The following is a 20,576-nucleotide window of genomic DNA, read 5'->3' on the forward strand; positions in this document are numbered from 1 at the left end:
TCGGTTCCAGGAGAAGACAGAGACACAGCAAAAATGTGAGTTTCCACCAACACTACACTGACACACCTCACATAGGCACATTTGACCCCTTCATCACCTCTGATCACCCCCTGATCACCCCCAAAACCCCTCAGTGAACACTATATACAGTGGTATACAGATATTTTACTGATCACTGTATAAGTGTCACTTGTGAGCGTAGTTTGCGCCTGCGTTAGGCCCAAATAGGGTTAGGGTACCCGCCACCTATCCCCTAATAAAGTTTTAATCCCTTGATCACCCACAGTTAACCCCTTTACACCCTATTACTCTGTGCACTAATATATACAGTATATCAGATAACTACTGATCACTGTATTTAGTGTCACTTGTGACCCTAATTTGCGCTTGCGCTAGGCCCGAATAGGTTTAGGCCACCCGCCATATATCCTCTATAAAGGTTTAACCCCTTGATCTCCCCCAGTTTAACCCCTTCACTTCCCTGTCACAGTGTTCACTATATACAGTGATTACCGATCACTGTATTAGCGTCACGGGTGACACAACTTAGGCTAGCTAGTTAGCGTCAGGGTCCCACTACACCACCGTTACTTAGCGTCAGTTAGAGTCAAGTACACTAACACACATACACACACACACACACACACACCTCCATTACCAGTATAGTGTTTGAACAGATCAATATCTGATCTGATCAGAACTATACTAGCGTCCCCATAATTTAGTGTTCCCCAAACGGTGTGTTTGCACAATCAGCACTGATTCCTGCTAGCACCTGCGTTTAGCCCCCTTGCCCAGACCACCTTACCCAGGCAAGTGTAGTAATCAATAGATTACTGACACTTCCAAAAAACACAAATCACACAAAACCGCTGCGTTAGCAGAGTCAGGCCTGATCTCTGTTAGCACTAGCAGTTTTTTTTTGTAGCGACCAAATAGTCCTCGACAACCAGGTGCTTTTATTACCTAGTAGTCGCATCACTGTACCGGTAAATTTAGTTACTAAAATGACAAAACGTGTGTACAGTGATGAAGCTATATATAGTATAATGACCATGTCAAGTGAGAGCGATGGGGAAGCCTCACTGGCAGAATCAGGGTCAGTATACGAACCAGATGACAGCAGCGGCTCCCTGACAGATAGCTCCGACAGAGGGGTCCCTGCTAGGGTCAGGCGTACCCGACCCCATTCTGGAGTTGCTGACTTGCAAGAACCGGGGGTTTCTCGTATGCAGCAGAGTGCCAGTACTAGTACTGCTCACAATTCTCGTGAACTGGCAAGCACGAGCGGCCTAGTACATCCTGGACCTTCAACCAGCGCTGCAGTATCACCTGGTGACGTGGCGAGTCACCTGAGTGCAGTTGAAGCTGGTGCGGTCGCTAGCACGAGTCGTGGCCCGCAGCCACCGCGTATCCGAAGACAGGCCCGTAGAGCCCATAGTGTCCTCCCTGAAGTGCTGGCATATCCTAATTGGCAGCCCACAGATTCCACAGCGCCATCCCATAAACTTTTTTGAGCTGTTTTTCACTGAAGATCTTTTCAGATCTATTGTGGATCAATCAAATTTGTACGCTCAACAATTCATCGCCGCCAACCCAAATTCACCCCTTGCCAGACCATTCGCCTGGAATCCTATTACGATTCAGGAGTTTAAAACCTATCTGGGCCTTTCCTTCAACACGGGCATTACAAGAAAGAATGAATTGCGGTTATATTGGTCCACTGACCCAATTCATCAAATGCACGTGTTCTCTGCTGCTATGTCCAGGATTCGATACGAACAAATATTTCGGTTCATGCATTTCAACGACAATGAACTCTGTCGTCCTCGGGGAGACCCTGAATATGATCGGCTCCACAAAATTCGGCCCCTCATAGACCACTTCAATCAGCGGTTCGCAGCCCTGTTTACCCCCCAACAAGATGTCTGCGTTGACGAGTCCCTGATTAAGTTTACTGGTCCCTTTGCTATCAAACAGTACCTCCCCAGCAAGCGTGCCAGATACGGGGTCAAGTTGTATAAGCTTTGTGACAGGGCCACAGGCTATACAGTTAATTTCCGTGTCTATGAGGGAAAAGATAGCACTGTGGAGCCCCCCGACTGCCCAGGCTACATAGGGAGCAGTGGCAAGATAGTTTGGGACTTGGTGTCACCCTTATTCGGAAACGGGTACCACTTGTACGTGGACAATTTCTATTCAAGTGTGCCACTTTTTAAACACCTCTTTCAATTGCAAATTGGCGCTTGTGGCACCGTGCGATCTAATCGCCGGGGCTTCCCCCAACGGCTAGTGAATGCCCCACTGAGCTTGGGGGAGAGAGCCTGCTTGAGGTGCGAGGAATTGCTTGCAGTGAAGTGGAGTCCTCCATTCACCCAGACACGGCAGTCCAAATTTCTACGGTCACTGGTGTTGTTGAGAAGCCCCTCTGTGTCCACGACTATAACCGTAAAATGGGAGGGGTGGACTTCAACGACCAGATGATGGGACCGTACTTAATTGCCCGTAAGGCCAGACGCTGGTACAAAAAAGTGTCTGTATACCTATTTCAGTTGGCTGTTTACAACGCTTTTGTCTTATACAAAGCGTCTGCCGGAACATTATCCTTCTTTCAATTCCAAGAAGAGATAATCAGAGCCCTCCTGTATCCAGCTGGTGCTCCTGCCCAACTTCCCCAACCAGATGCAGTGAGCCGGTTGCATGAGAGGCATTTTCCGCAATTCCTCCCGAGTACCCCTAAACAAAGATACCCCCAAAAAAGATGCCGTGTCTGCAGCAAGCGTGGATTTAGGCATGACACCCGGAATTATTGTCCCGACTGCCCTGACCGACCTGGTCTTTGCCACGGTGACTGTTTCCGTCGCTACCACACACTACTGGATTATTAGCGTAGGGTACAGCACGGCACAGTTTAGGGCACATTTACACAGGGTCTCAAAAGATGTTCGATGGCTATCGTCATTTTGAGAGACCCGAACCTGGAACCTGGAACTCGACGTTTGAAGAAAAAAAAAAAATAATACATAAAAGCCAAAAATAGTTGTCGTCTCAGTCATTTTTTATGTTCTTCTACACTTCCTACTGTACTTTTAATGTCCTTTGTTTGTTTTTTCATTCTTTTGTGACCTGTTTCTCTTGCAGGTACTCGTCGGCTACCACGCATTGATTTTATATATTCTGACACAAACAGTGTTTGCGGTCAGCATATATGGATACCTTTGCTGATAGCAGCTGTGGTGATTTTCTGATTTCAGCCCTGCAGTTAAAATCCTATTTTGGTATACGTGGATAGTGTCGTGTATACCCATCATTAAATTCAGTGGGTGGTTGTTTGGGCGGGTAATGATGAGTAATACTACGCATTATTCCTGTGCTGATTTCTGATAGGTTCTCTTTTTTTCCGTTCAGCCCACAGGCTGCATGAAAAAAAAAAAACCTATATGCCAAACAAGGACCAGCAATGTACTGGTACGTTGCTGGACTTTGAGTGGTTATACCAGGATGATGCCTGCAGATTTAGGCATCATCTTGGTATCATTTTTTACAGCCAGCAGTCGGCTTACATGTAAAAGCAATCCTAGCAGGTAATTGGCCGCTAGACTGCTTTTACATGCAGTGGGAGGGGCCTCCCCCCCCCCCCACCACCGCCTTCCGCAGCCTTCCGTGGTTTTTCTCGGGCTCTCCTGTCCCACCGGTTAACCGGAGAGTGCAGCCGGTGGTTCAATTATCTAACCATAGAGCTAATTGGAGATGAGAATGGCTCCAATCATCTCTATGGCCTAAGATCCTAAGATACCGGAAGCTACGAGCATTTCATGACTTCTGTTTCGCCAGAAATAAACAGCGCCATTGGGAAATTGGGAAAGTATTTTATCACACCAATTTTGGTGTGGTCAGATGCGTTAAGGTCAGAGGAAAGATCTAGAGTCTAAAAGACCCCAATTTTTTTAAAAAAGAGTACCTGTCACTACAGATTGCTATCATAGGGGAAATTTCAATTCCCTGTGATAACAATAAAAATGATAAAAAAAAAATATAAAAGAAAAGGTGTCAAAATAACATAGAAAAGCAAATAAAAAAAAAAATCAAGCCCCCCTGTCCCCCTGTGCTTGCGCGCAAATGCGTACACAAGCGTTGGTCTAGTGTCATATGTAAACTGCAATTGCACCATGCATGTGAGGTATCGCCGCGCCAGGTCGAGGGCAGTAATTCTTGCAGTAGACCTCCTCTGTAAGTCCAAAGTGGTAACCTGTAATGATTTTTAAAGGCTTTTAAAACCGTACGTAGTTTGTTGCCGTGGCACGGGCGTGCGCAATTTTTTAAGCATGTCATGTTAGGTGTCTATGAACTCGGCATAAGATCATATTTTAAATTTTACCAAACAATTTGGAATTATATAGTGTATTTCTGCATTAAATATAAAAAAGGTGTTTTTTTTACGCAAAAATTGCGTTTGGAAAATGTGTGCGCAAATACCGTGTGACAAAAAAAATTGCAACATCCACCATTTTGTTCTGTAGGGCCTCTGCTTTAAAAAAAATATATAATGTTTGGGGGTTCAAAGTAATTTTCTTGTAAAAAAAAATATTTTTTCATGTAAACAAAAAGTCACAGAAAAGGCTTGGTTTTCAAGTGGTTAGAAGAGTGGGTGATGTGTTGCTAAAATTGAGCATAAAATGTCAGGACTGTTCAAACACCCCCCAAATGACCCCTTTTTGGAAAGTAGACACCCAAAGCTATTTGCTGAGAGGCATATTGAGTCCATGGAGTATTTTACATTTTGCCCTAAGTTTCAGGAAAATGACCATTTGTTTTTTTTTTGTTTTTTTTTTTTACACAAAGTTGTCAGTAAATGATATAATGCTCACACATGCCATGGGTATATGTGAAATGACACCCCAAAATACATTCTGCTGCTTCTCTTGAGTACAGGGATACCCCATGTGTGAGACTTTTTGTCAGTCTAGCCGCGTACAGGACCCGGAAAACCAATCCGCACCTTCTGGCTTTCTAAGGGCCGCTAGACTGCTTTTACATGCAGTGGCTGTAAAAGCACCTTCTGGCTTTCTCACTCCTTACTACCTATCACACTTTTGAAGGCCATGAAATGCCAAGATAGCACAAACCCCCCCCCCCAAATTACCCCATTTTGCAAATTAGACACTCCAATCTATTTGCTGAGAGGCATGGTGAGTATTTTGCAGCTCTCATTTTTTTTGGAAAATGAAGAAAAAACAGGAAAATGCATTTTTTTCCCTCTTTTTTCAATTTCCAAAACTTTGTGACAAAAAGTGAGATCTGCAAAACACCCAACATGCCTCTCTTCAAATAGCTTAGGGTGTCTACTTTCGGAAAAGGGGTCATTTGGGGGGGGGGGGGGGTTGTGCTGTCTTGGCATTTCATGGCCTCCGAAACTGTGATAGGTAGTCAGGAGTGAAATCAACAATTTACGCCCTTGGAAAGCCTGAAAGTGGGGGTTGGCTTTCGGGGACCTGTACTCGGCTAGACTGTTAAAAAGTTTCACACATGGGGTATCCCTGTACTCAGGAGAAGCAGCAGAATGTATTTTGGGGTGTCATTTCACATATACCCATGGCATGTGTGAGAAATATATAATTTAGTGACAACTTTGTGTAAAAAAATAAAAATAAAAATAATAATAATATATTTCCCGGAACTTGTGGCAAAATATAAAATATTCCATGGACTCACCATGCCTCTCAGCAAATATCTTGGGGTGTCTACTTTGCAAAATGGGGTCATTTGATGGGGTTTTGTGCTATCTTGAAATTTCAGGGCCTCCGAAACTGTGATGGGTAGTGAGGAGTAAAATCAAAAATTTACGCCATTAGAAAACCTAAAGATGGGGATTGATTATCGGGGTCCCGTACACAGCTAGGCTCCCAAAAAGTCTCATGCATGGGGTATCCCCATACTCAGGAGAAGCGGCAGAATGTATTTTGGGGTGTCATTCCACATATACCGATGTCATGTGTGAGAAATTTATCTTTTAGTGACAACTTTGTGTTAAAAAAAAATAGAATGTATTTTGGGGTGTCATTCCACATATACCGATGTCATGTGTGAGAAATTTATCTTTTAGTGACAACTTTGTGTTAAAAAAAAATAAATAAAAAAAAAATTGTAATTTTCCCAAAACTTGTGGCAAAATATAAAATATTCCATGGACTCACCATGCCTCTCAGCAAACAGCTTGGGGTGTCTACTTTCCAAAATGGGGTCATTTGGGGGGGTTTTGTGGTATCTTGACATTTCAGGGCCTCCTAAACTGTTATAGGTAGTGAGAAAATGCAATGAAAAATGTACGCCCTTTGAAATTCTGATGGTTGTGATTGGTTTTGAGGTCCCGTACACAGCTAGGCTCCCAAAAAGTCTCACATACGTGGTATCCCTGTACTCAGGAGAAGCAGCAGAATATATTTTGGGGTGTAATTACACATATACCCATGGCATGTGTGAGCAATATATCATTTCAATGACAACTTTGTGTAAAAAAAAAAAAAAAAATACAGAATGTATTTTGGGGTGTCATTCCACATATACCGATGTCATGTGTGAGAAATTTATCTTTTAGTGACAACTTTGTGTTAAAAAAAAATAGAATGTATTTTGGGGTGTCATTCCACATATACCGATGTCATGTGTGAGAAATTTATCTTTTAGTGACAACTTTGTGTTAAAAAAAAAAAAAATAAAAAAAAAATTGTAATTTTCCCAAAACTTGTGGCAAAATATAAAATATTCCATGGACTCACCATGCCTCTCAGCAAACAGCTTGGGGTGTCTACTTTCCAAAATGGGGTCATTTGGGGGGGTTTTGTGGTATCTTGACATTTCAGGGCCTCCTAAACTGTTATAGGTAGTGAGAAAATGCAATGAAAAATGTACGCCCTTTGAAATTCTGATGGTTGTGATTGGTTTTGAGGTCCCGTACACAGCTAGGCTCCCAAAAAGTCTCACATACGTGGTATCCCTGTACTCAGGAGAAGCAGCAGAATATATTTTGGGGTGTAATTACACATATACCCATGGCATGTGTGAGCAATATATCATTTCAATGACAACTTTGTGTAAAAAAAAAAAAAAAAAAATTTTTTAGTTATTTTTCAAACACCTGTGACAAAAAAATGAAATTTTTCAATGAGCTCAACATGCCTCTCAGAACATTCCTTAGGATGTCTACTTTCCAAAAAGTGGTAATTTGGGGGGGGGGTCTTGTACTGCCCTGCCATTTTAGCACTTCATGAATTGAGATAGGCAGTCAGAAATTAAAGCTGCGTAAAATTTCAGTATTTACACCATAGTTTGTAGACGCTATAACTTTTGCGCAAACCAATAAAAATATGCTCATTGAATTTTTTTCTGTCAAAGACATGTAGCTAAATATATTTTGGCCAAAAAAATGGCATAAATTGAGTATATTGGATATTTTTTAAAAGACAAATTTGAAAATGTCATTTTTTTGCAAAATTTTTTTTTATTAATATCGCAAAAGATAAATATTGCACAGGTGATCAAATACCACCAAAAGAAAGCTCTGTTTGTGGGAAAAAAAGGACGTAAATTTTGTTTGGGTACCACATTGCATGACCGCACCATTGTCAGTTAAAGTTGCACAGTGCCGAAGCACAAAAATTGGCCCAGACGTAAGACAGCAAAATGCTCTAGTGGTAAAGTGGTTAAGGGCGCCCTCAGAGTAGAAGTGTGAGAGTTCTGTGAGACCGAAAGTCGAGAGTTTACTGACGTCTAACATAGGAATCATTGAATTTAGTATTGTCAGAGAGATTGAGGAATTTTGGTAGCTGGTCCCGAGTGACCTGCTCTCCCTGAGTGCCTCAAAGGAGTCTCCAAGCATACAAGGAGGCTTTCAATGTAGGGGGGGAATTGAGAGCAGTCCCAGGGTTTCCACAGGTCACTTAGGATGAGCAAGCGGAGATCTTTGGTGGGTGCTAGTGATTCTTCAATGGACCAAAGAAGTGCGTCTTTGCTTGGGAACCAGCTTTTAATTTGCTCGAGGCGGGTTGCCCATTAATATTTGGTTATGTCCAGTAGTTTTAGACTCCCGTATGCTTGGGTAATGCCAAGGTGGAAGAAGCGACACATGCTCTCATACCCACCCAGATGAAGTTTCTCATGGCACTCGACAGAGCCATCAAATAGGTATTCGGAAATGGTATAGGGAGGGCCCTGAACAGGTAAAGTAGCTGAGGTAGAATTAACATTTTGAAGGCCGCCATTCTTCCTCCCCAGGACAACTCTACTTTAGACATTCTAGTAATTTCCGTTATAAATTTCCATTTTAGAGGTTCAAAATTGGTGACTAGTAGATTAGAGATTTGTGGCGTGAGATAGACTCCGAGGTAGGAGATCTTTTTGTTGGTCCAGGGGTAGGGATACTTATCTCGCAGGGTACTTGCTACGGTTAGGTAGACACCCAGGTTTAAGATAATAGATTTTGAAGTTTCAATTTTGTAATAGGAAATTGCCCCAAATTCCAACAGAATCTTATGTGCTGCAGGGAGTGATTTTTCAGGATTTGTGAGCAAGATGACTAGGTTGTCAGCAAATAGATTTATTTTGTGTGGTGTTTTTAATTGAAGACGAAACCCTCCATGTATTGCGCAGAGCGTATCGCCTCCGCCAGGGGCTCGATCATTAAGTTAAAGATTGTGGGCGATATCGGACAGCCCTGTCGAGTGCCATTAGAAATACTGAAAGATGAGGACACAGTGCCGGATGTAAGCACTTGTACAGAAGGGCAAGAATATAATGCCAGGATGGCAGACAGAATCTCTCCTGTGAGGCCGAACTTAGTCAAAGTTAGAGACATGTAGTCCCCGTTGACCCTGTCAAACGCCTTCTCTGCATTCAGGGTCAGGAGCAGAGAAAGCGTCCAATTTCTCTCAGCATGATGTATAATGTTAACGAGGCTCTTGGTAGCGTCAGACGTTTTTTGCCCTGGTATAAAACCCATTTGGTCTTTTTGAATTAGATGAGTGAGGACGGTTTGAAGGCGGCAGCTAGGACTTTGACGAAGATTTTAATGTCAATGTTCAGTAATGAAATGGGGTGATAGTTGAACAGGAGGGACAGGTCCTTACCATGTTTGGGGATTGTAACCACATACGCCCTCAACATATCCTGAGGGAATGAGGAGGACGATTTTGCTTTAGTAAAAACGTCAGTCAGGTAGTCTGGTAGTGTAGTTTATAATATTTATTAAGGAAACCATTGGGGAGGGATGAAATTGTTTTTGAAACTTCAGAGGGTGTAAAGGGAGCATTGAGAGTTTGTATTTGCTCGTCAGAAAGTTTAGGGAGGTTTAGTTTGTCCAAAAAGTTTTGAACGTCTGTAGAGGAGGGTTTGGGGGTGTCAGAGTCTTGCTGTAGGATATATAGGGAGCTGAAGTAGCGAGCAAATTCATTCACTATGTCTCTAGGGTGTGATAGTTTAGTCCCAGAGGGAGACTGTGTGAGGTGGGATACTCTGGTTTTAGCTTGCTTATTTTTAAGCCTATTGGCTAGTTGTTTTCCAGCTCTGTTGGCTTGTGCGTATAAGTTTAGTTTCAGTTTCCTAAGGTAGTGGTCATATTGTTCTAGTAAGAGGGATCTTAGATTTCTTCTCAGTGTGTCTAAAGAGTTGGCAATGGTCAGTGTGGGGTTGTGTTTATGAGAAGCTTCCAGGTCTTCTAAAGGAGATTCGTGAGTTTAAGATTGTAAGTGGCCCTAGAGCACTGCTGTATGCAGATGCCTCTCATGAAGGCCTTGTGTGCTCCCAATAGAGCCCAAGAGTCAGAGACAGAGTGTGCATTCAATTAGAAAAATCTGGCGAGGTGGGCAGATATGTGCTTGCCTGTGGAAGGTGTTTGCAGAGTCCTAATGTCACAACGCCAGGTTCCCTCCTCCAGGACCGACTCCACAGCAGCATGGTCAGACCAAGTGATGTTTCTGATGGACGTGGAGGAGGTTTTACTCAGCAAACAGATATTCATTACAAACAGATCAATACGCTAATATGAGTAATGCCTGGAGGAGTAGAATGTGAAATCTTTTTCCGAAGCGTGCTGACACCTCCAGGCATCGTATAGCTGCTCCCTGTGAACTAAGGGGCCCAAGGAGTTTGGTTGGCCCCCGGCAGGAGTGGAGGAATCCAGCCCGGGGTCGACTGTCAAGTTGAAATCTCCACAAAGTAAAAGGTTACCATATTTGGATAACGATACGATCTTGAGCAGTCTGTGCAAGAAGCGCCGCTGATGTGTGTTGGGGCATAGAATTCCACCAAGGTGAGAGGAAGTCCGTTAAAGTCTCCCTTGATCACTATGTAGCGGCCGTCTTCGTCTTGGATGGCTTCTTTAAGTGTGAAAGTCACAGTATGTTTGATTGCAACCATAACACCTCTTTTTTTCTCATGCGCATTTGCAAAGAAGATGTGCCGGAAGTCTCTGTGTTCACATTTGTGTTGATTTCCTGCTTTAAAGTGTGTTTCCTGTATGGAGGCAACGTCTGCTTTGCTGTTCCTCAATTCTTTCAATAAAGAGAATCTCTTAGCGGGGTAGTTCAGTCCATTAACATTCAGTGAAAGAAATTTGATAGTCATGGTGGATGATGGTAGGGGTAGTGGTTAGTCAGTATGTAACCAAGGCACAGGGGATCCCAGCGCATGGCAGGAATCGAGGCGGTGTAGAGCTCAGGCACTTTGGAATTCAGTGGACAAAAAAATGCGTATGTTAATGATAGAAAACAGAACAGTGCCCAGTGCGCAAAAAAGAAACTTAAAAAAGAGTCTTAGGACAGGCAAAGCCTGTGAAAAGGCTTGGAGGGCCATAGAGATGACAGGACTTCCCATGGCCAGTAACGGAGGGGGGGCGTGGCTTGCCGGCACCAGAGATGGCCGCTAAAGCCTTTCACTCCGAGAGACAGGGGAGAGATTCCAGCGACTACGCACCCGCTCGCACCCGCATCAGCCCGCTTCCTAGCTCCGAAGATCCCCGCCGACCTCCTGATCGCGATGTCCCGCAAGAGGAAGGACGACCATCGGCCGAAGAAGCTTACGGCCTTCTTCACTCGGCCTCCGCCGTGCGACTCTACCAGGCAAGATGGCGCCTTCCTCCCTCCACAACAAGTGGACGCCACAGGGATATCCACAGAGGTAATGCCGCCCTTGTCATCACCATCATCCCCCCCCCCAGACCAGGAGACTATTCCCCAGCTTCCTCCAGCCCTGCCAAGGCCCGCATGAGACTGGAGATGCAGCCCTAATGTCTCCCCTTCAACAGCCAGGACTCTAGCCCTCTCTCTACCCCCTCTCTGCAGGCATCCATAGCTGACTTCCCCACCACAGGCCAGCCTGTCCTGGACACCACCCTAAAAGACATGCTAATGTCCTTTCAAACTTCCCTATTTCAGAACCTGACCTCTTTATTTGGTAAAGTTGCATCTGATGTACAGGGGATGGGTCACAGGCTTCACTCTGTGAAGACACAGATGGCTGATTGTACTGACACCATTAATGACATTATTGACAAATGATGAAACCAGGGATGAACAGCACTGGATTAAAGCTAAACTAGCTGACTTAGAAGACCGATCCAGGCGTAATAAGGTCAAATTGCGTGGCATTCCTGAGTCTGTTCCCCAGAGTGAACTCCACGCCTATGCCATGCTCCCTGATTGCACTGCTATGGACCTTACTATCGACCGCATACACCGACTGCCTAAAGCTTCCCATCTTGCTGACTCAGTGCCATGGGACACTCTTATGAGAGTGCATTTTTACCAAACTAAAGACCACCTACTGGCTGCTTCCTGTCTTCAACGTACGCTCCCAGCTCCTTATGAGGGTATACAATTGTTTTCGGATCTCTCTAAGTATACACTCCAATTGCGTAGACAACTTAGCTCCATCACCAAAGCATTGATGAACAATAACATACCCTATAAATGGAGACATCCGGCGACTATTCTAGTCACCAAAAATGGAATCCCACATACCATCTCCTCTATGCAAAATGGCATGCGACTGCTCCATTCCTGGGGTATCATACCCACTCCACCACGGGACGAACCTATGCAGACCACGGCCTCCGGTCCCTGTCCGCCCAGGAACCATCCTAATGGAAGTTCTCGTCAGCGCCCATGATTGTCTCACGTAGCAAGTTCCAGTGCTCACCAGTTCTCTTCCTTGTCACCATCTTGGAGCTCCTTTGAAAACTTTTCCCCCGTTTCACTGGTAGTATACCAAGGTTGTGCTCCCTACCAGTGCCTCACACCACCCGCCTTCAAGGCGCTACCACAAGCGCACCTTCTCCAAAGCACTGTCATTGTTCATTTTCTGTTGCTATTGTCTTTCCTTTTTTTTGTGTTGTGTTCACCTTTACTGGTCCACGTTCATATTTTTTCCAGCTCTTCAGTCGGCGACGTCCTCCTGCCAACCAAGCTCTAATTGGTCTACAGGACTCTGTCACCCACCTAATCCATCAGTTTCAACTCGTCCAAGTGTGAGTACCTCCAATTCTCTTCCTACCTATCCACTTCCACACCATGCCACTCACGATACTGTCTATTAACGCACGGGTACTAAACCACCCAGCTAAGTGGTAATCATTGTGGTCAACTGCCACCGCTCACCACAGTGACATTTTATGTTTACAAGAGACCCACTTCTCTCAAACGCCATTGCAGTACTGCCGTCATAAAAATTTTCCCCACGTTTTTTACTCCTGCTTCACTGCCAAAAAAAGGGGTGTGATGATTGCTGTCAGAGACTCTGTATCTTTCCAACAACACCATTTGACCACGGATGTAGATGGCCGCTATCTTATCCTTGTCTGTTCCATAAACAACGTGCAATATACAATCCTTAATGTATATGCACCCAACCAACGACAGATTCCCTTTCTCTCCAAGGCTCTCAAAGCCACTGCCAAGGTCCAAAAAGGACATTTAATTGTATGTGGAGATTTTAATACAGTTCCTGATGTGACTCTATATTCCACTGCTCCTTCCAAACGCCAAAGCTCCCAGCTGAAAAAATTGCTCCATTCCCACGACCCACGATGCGTGGCGGTGTCATCATGCCGAAGAACGTGATTTCACGTACTTTTCCCCATGTCACAATACTTATTCAAGGATTGACCTCTTCCTACTGGATAAGTGGTTGTTTCAAAATGTTATATCTTCTGAGATCCACACGATAGCCTGGTCAGACCATGCCCCACTGACACTCAACCTGTCAGACAAATCGTCCCAACAATCCCATTTCATTTGGCGTACTAATACCTTCCTACTCCAGCAACCCCATGTTGCCAACCACATCTCCGACCAACTTAAATAATTCTTTGCCCACAATCAACATTCTGTATCTGACCCGGCTGTGGTGTGGAACGCTCACAAGGCGTTTGTTAGAGGACTGCTTATTCAGATGGGCTCTAGGGAAAAGAAAAAGAGATCCGCCCGTGTGGACTCTCTTCTTTCTTCTATAGCTGAATTAGACACGATGAATAAACGGCAACCTGATCACACCCACAAACTGTGCCTCACTGCTATGAGGCAGGAATTGAGGTCTTTATTGCTGGTGGATTTTGAAAGATTCCACCGCAGGTGTAAAGCTGCTTCCTACTTCACCTCCAATAAAGCTGGGAAGAGCATGGCCCAAAAAATTAAGGGGCAACGGGTAAAGACCAGAATCGAATATATTCACAATCCCACATCCTCCAAAAAGGAATATAACCCACAAGACAAAGCTAATGCTTTTAGTCTCTACTACGAGGCCATGTATAATATCCGGAAACACACCAACCCTCTAAAGAGGAAGTTGATGAGTTTCTGGCCGCAATTTCACTTCCTACCCTCTCCACGGAACAATTGACACTCCCATGGCCAGTAACTACTCAGAGGGTGATTAAGTAATGTGCGTACCTCTGTCATGGTTCTTCTTCTTGGTCGACCTTTTCCTGGATACCACCTGCCATTTCTCATTCAGGGTGGATGGAGCTATAGCACGGGGGGGGGGGGGAATCCTGCTCTGGTGGGATGATGCCCCATCGTTGGAGTAGGGACAGACCCTCTTCCAAGCTTGGGATCACAGTCATAGATCCATTTTTCAGTAATGGACAGTAATGGACAGGGAGGCCGGGTATTTCCACTTGTGAAGGACCTTATGGTACCGCAGGGCTTTTGTTATCGTCCCCAGGTTCCTGTGTTTTTGTAGCGTTTGCCTAGACAGGTCTGGGAGTATCTGCAGCTGCAAGTATTCTCCCAGAAGGTTGGTTGCTTGCCTGAATGCTGACATTATTTTCTCCTTTGACTGGAAAAAATGGACCCTTAGAAGGACGTCCTTTGGTAAGTCCTGCGCCATGAATCTGGGTTTAGGGATTCTGTGAATCCTGTCTATCATAAGACAAAGTGAGGGAACGAAAGTGAGGGAACCAGAGTGGAGAAAAGTTCCTTGGCGAACTGTGACAATTGCGTAATTGGACAGATTCTGGAATGCCTCTCAGCTTCAGGTTATTCCTTCTGGACCGGTCTTCCAGATCTGCAATTTTGTCTTAAATCAAGGAAATGTCTTCTGAGTGTGTATTGTGGGCATCCACCATAGCATTAAATGACAGGATGTATTTGCTCATGGAGGATTCTACAGAATCTACCCTGTCACCCAGGTTTTGTACATCTTGCTTAACCTGCTGAATACAGTGCATGATGACAGAAATAATAAACTTATGCGCGATTTTGAGGTAAGCGATCAAATGGATCTTCCCAATCTGAAAAATAGATGTGGAACTCCTCCAAGCCAGCAGCTGATTCTGATAGTGTCACCACTAATCACAACGTAATTAAAAAATATAAAGATCAGCGCTCAACTTTTTACAGGGGGACCACTAGATCTAATATAAATGTATGTAGAAAAGACGTGCCTTAAAAAAATAATGAATGGTGGTCAAATTAATAAATGTGTCAATAAAAGTGTGTTCACAAATGCTGAATGTATAGAGTGATGATAGAATGGATAAATGTATACATAATAAATCCAATCAAAGATGCAATGCTGAGTGACTGTTCAAGTAAACCAAACTCATGTGCGACTCTATACAATCAAATAAATCCAACTCATAAAAGTGTAGAACATGAGTGACAGTGACAAAAATAAAAACAACTAAATATAGCAATATTAAGCTAAAAAAGTGCTTCAATAGTCCATAAAGTGCGTATATTAATTTAACAAATATTCATGATAGCAGTCCCAAATGAAGTAAATAAAGTGCAGTGTGCCAAAACAAATCTTTCTATATATGGTGATCTTTCCAATCAACTCAAAGAAGTGAAAGGTGCTCTTCAAACACAGCAAGGTGAGTGTATCCCAGTGAGCATACAATCCAGACACCGAGTGCAGTGGCCGCTCACCTCCACAACACTCAGATTGAGCGTTAGATATAACAATCCTGGCAACCCTTTTCAACTTGTTCGCTAACAACCCAGCGTGCTCCAGCAGCAATGGATACAATAATGGAGATATCGCAGCATAGGAAGCTCAGAACTGCCTTAATTCCTGTGTTGGTAACTTAAAAAGAGAGGCTCTCATGGTGCAGAAACGTAGGGTAGTATTTATTAACAAACAATAGTAGTGCAGGCTACTCACATTACAATCGATAAAACAAAGCAGGTAGTGTCACAAACCGCCGATGCGGTGCAATCCGAAGCTTCCGGTCACGGCCGAAGACCGGAAGTGACGTCGGTACGGCTTACCCTGACGCGTTGCGCTACGAACACCCATAGCTTTCTCAAAGGGGGAAGCCGTCATAAGATCGTCAACGGAATATATCAGGAATGGTAGCCATAGCAACCACCTAGGACGCGGCCAATGCCTTAACCCTTTGCAGTAAATAACGGTGGAAAGAACAAACTGATGGATATACCAATAACACTTACAAATATAACCAGGCTGGATAAAATATAATCTAATAGACCGCCCATAAAATTAAATGATACAATGAAGTTAAAAAATATTCTGCTATGTAAATAGCAGAATCTATTAAAACTGAAGGGGTTAAAACAAGGACAGTGTGCTAAGTCCCAAAATACTCTCCATTGGGAGAGTGCACAATTAAATGTAAAAATGAGCAATAACAATAATATAAATTATATATTTATAATTTATATTTTTATATTATTGTATTATTATTGTATATTATTTTATATTATTGTATTATATTATTATCCATTGTGAACACACTTTTATTGACACATTTATTAATTTGACCACCATTCATTATTTTTTTAAGGCACGTCTTTTCTACATACATTTATATTAGATCTAGTGGTCCCCCTGTAAAAAGTTGAGCGCTGATCTTTATATTTTTTAATTACAGTGCATGATGACAGTCTGAATGGAGGATCTCAGCGATAGAAGCATATTTTTAAGAACTGTGTCAAACACGGGCTGTCCCCTTGTCAGAAATGCTGCTATATGGTCCTGGTGGCTGGATATGGGGTCCGCATGGGACTGACCACCACAATTTTGCCAGAGTTCCGCGGCATGCGCGAGGAAGAAACCTTCCAGCTTATTAAGCTGTGGGGGTTCTTTTTTGTGTCGGGCATTGGCGGTGGTTGCAGGAGGCTCTCCAGGTGTGCTGCGGGCAACGGAGGTCGTTAGCTGGCGGTGAAGTCCCGGGTGGCCGAGCGGAGCTCCTGGCTTAAGCGGCCATTTTCTTTGCCGGACACCATGCCCCACACTGCAACACGTCTTAATGAGGGTCCCCAACATGGACAGTAAGGTCATGTAGCCCACAAGGGATTAACCACTTTAAGACTGGAAGATTTGACCCCCCTTCCTGACCAGGCCCTATTTTGTGATTCGGCACTGCGTTACTTTAACAGACAATTGCAGGGTCGTGCGACGCTGTACACAAATAAAATTGACATCCTTTTTTTCCCACAAATAGAGCTTTCTTTTAATGGTATTTGATCACCTGTGCGATTTTACATTTTTGCGTTATAAAAAAAAATATTTTGAAAAAAAAACAATATTTTCACATTCTGCTATATAACATTCACCAAAAAAAAATTTAAAAATCAAATTTTTTTAAAATTTTAGGCCAATTTTTTTTCTGCTACATAATTTTGGCAAAAAGAAATCGCAATAAGCATATTTTAAATTGGTTTGCGCAAAAGTTATCGCATTTACTAACTACGGGAAAGATTTATGTCATTTTTATTTTTTATTTTTTTTACTAGTAATAGCGGTGATCTGCGATTTTTGCAGGACTGCGACATTGCGGCTGACATATCGGACCCCTAACTGACATTTTTGACACTTTTGGAGGGAACAGTGACAATACTACAGTAAACAGTGCTAAAAATATGCACTGTTACTGTAATAATGACACTAGCAGGGAAGGGGTTAACCCTATGGGTGATCAAAGGGTTAAATGTATGCCTAATGCTTACTGAGGTGTGGGGGAGGGGGTTCTGTGACACAGACAGAGATCGCAGGTTCAGCTATGCTAAACCCTGTGATCTCTCTCTGTCTGTCACTGAGAAGATCCGCCTGCTTTGTTTACATAAGCAGGCGGGTCTTCTCACACTTTCCCTGCCAATCGGGGAAGAGAGGCGGCAATCGACACCCGTTGTGTCTGTGCCGCCGAGACCACTAGGAGTCCAGCGTTGTAGGTCTACGTTGCTGGACTCAGGGGAGCTCCACTGCCGCAGTAGGATTACTGTGAGCGGTCGGCAAGTGCTTAAAGACAGGCAAATGGGAGCAATGGCATGTGCAAAGATCTAAAGATTGTAAACAAAATGTAATGTAACAAATAAAGGGCACTGCATATCTAATAGATTCTAGGATTGTGTTAAAACATTGTAATATAAAAAGAGGAAAATTTCCGCGCTAAATATGATAGAAAATAAAATGATTGAAAACAGTGGTGAGCAGCTAGCACAAAATCAACTAACAGTGATTCAAAACTACCCCCCTTTGTTTTCTTTATATAAGCTTTTCAGCATTTCAATTGTACACTGATCTCAGCGCTGCACTTTTTGGTTTTATTGTGTTAAAACATACCTAGCCATGGATGAATGAGCATGAAAGACACAAAATTCCAAAAATATAAATGGAGTATATAGAGTAAATAGCAAATAATGAATACTGTGTCTATCAAGGTTTATTAAAAAAAACATTTTTTTAAGGCATTGGGGACTTTTATAGAGTAACATACCCACCCGAGGAAAAATAGATTCATAAGGTGGAAGGAAAATAGATGTTAGAATTAGGCCCGCCTCACTAGGTGAGAAAATAAAATAAAAGGCATCTGAGTATAATTTCTTTCAATGAAGAGTATATGTAGAGCTGATGGTGGGGGAGAGTCCAAAATGCTTACCTGCATAGGAGCCATAGCATGAGTGACCTTGGTGGCTAGGATGGGGAGGCTAAACTGTTTCCCTTTGGGGATCCAGCTTCCTTACTGTGTGATATAAAGGGAAGAGGCCCAGATCCTGGGGAGACCTAGAATGGACCAGGGATGCATGAAACTCAGAGCTATGTCTTAAGAAGCCTTAACGCTAAACCATCGGAATGCTCCCAAGGTCATAGACATCTTTGCTTGAGTTATCTCCAGTGTGGACTCTTCCCAAATATGCTAAACAGGTACTTGGGCAGCCATAGTTAGGTTTAGTTAGGGAAAGGATGTTACTGCATATTATATATGTTCTGCAAAAGGTTCAGTAAAGTTGTTACGACTGTTTGAGGTCTGAAGGTCCTCAAGCAGTGCATGCGGGGTCCTGGCATCTCTCTAAGGAACCAGGGTCTTAAATAATACATTGGGGTCTGTGAAAAATCACTGCAATGCAAGATTGATCTGTGAGTCTGAAGAAGATGTTGCAGTGGGTAACCGCAGAAGGAAACAGCAACTAGTCATTGGTGTGGTACCTGGTCAGGTGACAGGTCCTCCCGTAGTGAGAGGGTTTGTTGTCTGGCTCCCTCCCTAGCTGTCTGTGTCTGTCAGTCACCAGGAATAGACTTGGCTTATAGAGGTCTTTGCCTGGTCACTTGGTACGGAAAGAGAAGGGTTAAATGAGCGCATGCATGAGGTCTGCGCTATGTGCTCAGGTGGACCCCATTCTGTTACAGGAAGTGAGATAACAGAGGTATGCTGACATGGGCTTTGAATGTCCCTCCTAATGCAACACACCTGTACAAGTGTGTAGGACAAGGAACAATATCTGCTGGAGAAACTCTGCAAACAACACTATCCACAAATGGCTAATGTCTGAGTTGAGGAACTGCCTTCATATTTGATTCTTCACATGACCGTGACCCTGCCTGGTCCCGGGCATTGGTGCGCAAGCTGTTACCCCTGTGCTAGGATGAGTGACCCCATTCATTGCCTGGTGTAGCCCAAAGAACTCACCGTGGGGTAGGCCTCATGTGTGACCCACACTCGGTGTCCAACATGCAGGGGAACATTGAGGAAGTACCACCCTACCCCTTATAGCTCAAACACAGTGCATGTTGTTTCATGCTTTGTCTGCAACATCAGCCCATAACATCAAAGTCCATAAAAATCCAAGATAGTTATTCTCCGTGATTGTGCAATCCCATACACCATATGGATCGTGGCTTAAAAGCACAGCAGTGCCCTTCTCCCCACCTATGGTTGTCCTCTCACCTGCTTAAACAAACCTCACGAGTTAGAAAAGGTCAATAATGCTTTTGCAATAGTATAGTACCACTGATTTCACTGGCTACACCCTCATAATCCACAGCTACCAGCGAGATGGCATTCATCGGGTCACGTTTTTACACTATGGCGGAAAATTTATATTTCTTTCATGGCTAGTACCATTTCCACTCATTGGAATTTAGGATTTAGCATTATATGTATCGGGATATCCAGTTTTTATCCAAAAGACCCTGGAAGTGTGTATCACAAGTGCTGTTGACCTACAGTATATGGTCAAATTTTCTGATAAGGAGCCATCCTTGTTTGGTGACAGATTCACTAGTGGTGGTGTGGGGATTTCTCACTGAAGAATCACACGACTGTCATATCCTTTCATCAGTTCATTTATTAGTTTATTCACTGTTTACTTCATGTGGTTTATGGACTTTAATATGAACTTTATGTTTTTATTTGTACATTAATCATAATTCACTATGGAATTTTTTTAGTGCAACCTTTTTATGCTAATTGTTACATTGTGTTTGTCTAACACTTTTGGTTGCAGCTTTTTCTTTTCACTTTTCTCAATTATTTATATGTTTTTTATGATGTATTTTTTTCTTTAAATGTAGGGAGGTTGTAGATACCTTGTTCAAACTGCCACTAGAAATACATCTGGCAGCTCACGTATCAAAACCTCACCAATAAATTATACAACAGCACCATATAAAAACATGATAATAAAAAAAAAAATGGATGCTTATACTAATTTCCATCTACTTTTAATGTTGCATGGGCTACAAAACCATATGCCCTCCACATTTGAGGATTTTAAGGAAAGTATAACAAAAGATAACCCGTTATTATGGTATGTTGGGATTTGGTCTCATATAATTCTCATTAG

Source organism: Pelophylax lessonae, assembly GCF_965119305.1.
Source record: "Pelophylax lessonae genome assembly, chromosome: 2".
NCBI lineage: Eukaryota > Metazoa > Chordata > Amphibia > Anura > Ranidae > Pelophylax > Pelophylax lessonae.